Raw genomic sequence first — 4,825 nt, 5'->3', positions numbered from 1 at the left:
CAAGTAGAAGAAAAGAAATAACAAGGATTAAAGCAGAAATAAATGACATAGAGAACAAAAAAACAATAGAGAGGATAAATATCACCAAAAGTTGGTTCCTTGAGAAGATCAACAAGATTGACAAGCCCCTAGCTAGACTGACAAAATCAAAAAGAGAGAAGACCCATATAAACAAAATAATGAATGAAAAAGGTGACATAACTGCAGATCCTGAAGAAATTAAAAAAATTATAAGAGGATACTATGAACAACTGTATGGCAACAAACTGGATAATGTAGAAGAAATGGACAATTTCCTGGAAACATATGAACAACCTAGACTGACCAGAGAAGAAATAGAAGACCTCAACCAACCCATCACAAACAAAGAGATCCAATCAGTCATCAAAAATCTTCCCACAAATAAATGCCCAGGGCCAGATGGCTTCACAGGGGAATTCTACCAAACTTTCCAGAAAGAACTGACACCAATCTTACTCAAACTCTTTCAAAACATTGAAAAAAATGGAACACTACCTAACTCATTTTATGAAGCTAACATCAATCTAATACCAAAACCAGGCAAAGATGCTACAAAAAAGGAAAACTACCGGCCAATCTCCCTAATGAATATAGATGCAAAAATCCTCAACAAAATACTTGCAAATCGAATCCAAAGACACATTAAAAAAATCATACACCATGACCAAGTGGGGTTCATTCCAGGCATGCAAGGATGGTTCAACATAAGAAAAACAATCAATGTATTACAACACATTAAAAACTCGAAAGGGAAAAATCAATTGATCATCTCAATAGATGCTGAAAAAGCATTTGACAAAATCCAACATCCCTTTTTGATAAAAACACTTCAAAAGGTAGGAATTGAAGGAAACTTCCTCAACATGATAAAGAGCATATATGAAAAACCCACAGCCAGCATAGTACTCAATGGTGAGAGACTGAAAGCCTTCCCTCTAAGATCAGGAACAAGACAAGGATGCCCGCTGTCACCACTGTTATTCAACATTGTGCTGGAAGTGCTAGCCAGGGCAATCCGGCAAGACAAAGAAATAAAAGGCATCCAAATTGGAAAAGAAGAAGTAAAACTGTCATTGTTTGCAGATGATATGATCTTATATCTAGAAAACCCTGAGAAATCGACGATACAGCTACTAGAGCTAATAAACAAATTTAGCAAAGTAGCGGGATACAAGGTTAATGCACATAAGTCAGTAATGTTTCTATATGCTAGAAATGAACAAACTGAAGAGACACTCAAGAAAAAGATACCATTTTCAATAGCAACTAAAAAAATCAAGTACCTAGGAATCAACTTAACCAAAGATGTAAAAGACCTATACAAAGAAAACTACATAACTCTACTAAAAGAAATAGAAGGGGACCTTAAAAGATGGAAAAATATTCCATGTTCATGGATAGGAAGGCTAAATGTCATTAAGATGTCAATTCTACCCAAACTCATCTACAGATTCAATGCAATCCCAATCAAAATTCCAACAACCTACTTTGCAGACTTGGAAAAGCTAGTTATCAAATTTATTTGGAAAGGGAAGATGCCTCGAATTGCTAAAGACACTCTAAAAAAGAAAAACGAAGTGGGAGGACTTACACTCCCTGACTTTGAAGCTTATTATAAAGCCACAGTTGCCAAAACAGCATGGTACTGGCACAAAGATAGACATATAGATCAATGGAATCGAATTGAGAATTCAGAGATAGACCCTCAGATCTATGGCCGACTGATCTTTGATAAGGCCCCCAAAGTCACTGAACTGAGCCATAATGGTCTGTTCAACAAATGGGGCTGTGAGAGTTGGATATTCATATCCAAAAGAATGAAAGAGGACCCCTACCTCACACTCTACACAAAAATTAACTCAAAATGGACCAAAGATCTCAATATAAAAGAAAGTACCATAAAACTCCTAGAAGATAATGTAGGAAAACCTCTTCAAGACCTTGTATTAGGAGGCCACTTCCTAGACTTTACACCAAAAGCACAAGCAACAAAAGAGAAAATAGATAAATGGGAACTCCTCAAGCTTAGAAGTTTCTGCACCTCAAAGGAATTTCTCAAAAAGGTAAAGAGGCAGCCAACTCAATGGGAAAAAATTTTTGGAAACCATGTATCTGACAAAAGACTGATATCTTGCATATACAAAGAAATCCTACAACTCAATGACAATAGTACAGACAGCCCAATTATAAAATGGGCAAAAGATATGAAAAGACAGTTCTCTGAAGAGGAAATACAAATGGCCAAGAAACACATGAAAAAATGTTCAGCTTCACTAGCTATTAGAGAGATGCAAATTAAGACCACAATGAGATACCATCTAACACCGGTTAGAATGGCTGCCATTAAACAAACAGGAAACTACAAATGCTGGAGGGGATGTGGAGAAATTGGAACTCTTATTCATTGTTGGTGGGACTGTATAATGGTTCAGCCACTCTGGAAGTCAGTCTGGCAGTTCCTTAGAAAACTAGATATAGAGCTACCATTCGATCCAGCGATTGCACTTCTCGGTATATACCCGGAAGATCGGAAAGCAGTGACACGAACAGATATCTGCACGCCAATGTTCATAGCAGCATTATTCACAATTGCCAAGAGATGGAAACAACCCAATTGTCCTTCAACAGATGAGTGGATAAATAAAATGTGGTATATACACACGATGGAATACTACGCGGCAGTAAGAAGGAACGATCTGGTGAAACATATGACAACATGGATGAACCTTGAAGACATAATGCTGAGCGAAATAAGCCAGGCACAAAAAGAGAAATATTATATGCTACCACTAATGTGAACTTTGAAAAATGTAAAACAAATGGTTTATAATGTAGAATGTAGGGGAACTAGCAGTAGAGAGCAATTAAGGAAGGGGGAACAATAATCCAAGAAGAACAGATAAGCTATTTAACGTTCTGGGGATGCCCAGAAATGACTATGGTCTGTTAATTTCTGATGGATATAGTAGGAACAAGTTCACAGAAATGTTGCTATATTAGGTAACTTTCTTGGGGTAAAGTAGGAACATGTTGGAAGTTAAGCAGTTATCTTAGGTTAGTTGTCTTTTTCTTACTCCCTTGTTATGGTCTCTTTGAAATGTTCTTTTATTGTATGTTTGTTTTCTTTTTATCTTTTTTTTTCATACAGTTGATTTAAAAAAAGAAGGGAAAGTTAAAAAAAAAAAAAAAAAAGAAAAACAAGGAAAAAAAAAAAAGATGTAGTGCCCCCTTGAGGAGCCTGTGGAGAATGCAGGGGTATTCGCCTACCCCACCTCCATGGTTGCTAACATGACCACAGACATAGGGGACTGGTGGTTTGATGGGTTGAGCCCTCTACCATAAGTTTTACCCTTGGGAAGACGGTTGCTGCAAAGGAGAGGCTAGGCCTCCCTATATTTGTGCCTAAGAGTCTCCTCCTGAATGCCTCTTTGTTGCTCAGATGTGGCCCTCTCTCTCTGGCTAAGCCAACTTGAAAGGTGACATCACTGCCCTCCCCCCTACGTGGGATCAGACACCCAGGGGAGTGAATCTCCCTGGCAACGTAGAATATGACTCCCGGGGAGGAATGTAGACCCGGCATCGTGGGACGGAGAACATCTTCTTGACCAAAAGGGGGATGTGAAAGGAAATGAAATAAGCTTCAGTGGCAGAGAGATTCCAAAACGAGCCGAGAGATCACTCTGGTGGGCACTCTTACGCACACTTTAGACAACCCTTTTTAGGTTCTAAAGAATTGGGGTGGCTGGTGGTGGATACCTGAAACTATCAAACTACAACCCAGAACCCATGAATCTCGAAGACAGTTGTATAAAAATGTAGCTTATGAGGGGTGACAATGGGATTGGGAAAGCCAAAAGGACCAAACTCCACTTTGTCTAGTTTATGGATGGATGTGTAGAAAAGTAGGGGAAGGAAACAAACAGACAAAGGTACCCAGTGTTCTTTTTTACTTCAATTGCTCTTTTTCACTCTAATTATTATTCTTGTTATTTTTGTGTGTGTGCTAATGAAGGTGTCAGGGATTGATTTAGGTGATGAATGTACAACTATGTAATGGTACTGTAAACAATCGAAAGTACAATTTATTTTGTATGACTGCGTGGTATGTGAATATATCTCAATAAAATGATTAAAAAAAAATTAAAAAAAAAATGTGCATCTAATCTACCATCTTTACAAAGGACTCCATTTATTTTTCAATCTATTTTATCTGACTTCTCCTCCATCCCTCTACTGAAAATTAAAATCCAAAACCACAGCAGCTTCAACAAGCTACAAGTTTAGTTCTCTCTCAGGAAACAGTCCAAGATTAAGTAGCCTATATTTTCTTGCTTCAGAACCCCTAGGATGTTGGCATCATCCCCATGGACAAAGATAGCTCATCAACACATCTGTATTCTAGGTAACAGTGGGGAGAAAAGGAAAGAGTGGGCAAACCACTTTCCATCAAGGGCCTGACTAGCAGTTGAACATCCAACTTCCCCCAACATTCCACTGGTCAAGATTTAATCAATCACATGGCCATGCCTAGCTGTACAGGATGCTGGGAAATGTAGCCTTTATTCTGGGTGTCCAAGTGGTCCAGCTAAAAACTGGGTTCTCCTACCACAGATGGAGAAAATGAATAGTGAGGGAAAACTGGAAACCTCTGCCACACGAATGCAGCTGATTTTGAGGTTGAGAGAAACTGTGGCAGCTTAGGCTAGAAGCCTCCTTTTCAGTAGAGGAAAGGTATGGGAACTTCAGGTGTGAAGAATAAGAAAAACATCTGAAAAGCATATAAAGAAAACAGGTTAGTGAGTCA

The sequence above is a fragment of the Choloepus didactylus genome, chromosome 9 (assembly GCF_015220235.1).
Source record: "Choloepus didactylus isolate mChoDid1 chromosome 9, mChoDid1.pri, whole genome shotgun sequence".
NCBI classification, from domain to species: Eukaryota; Metazoa; Chordata; class Mammalia; order Pilosa; family Megalonychidae; genus Choloepus; species Choloepus didactylus.
The sequence above is the reverse complement of the archived record's forward strand: the minus strand, read 5'-3'. Positions refer to the sequence as shown.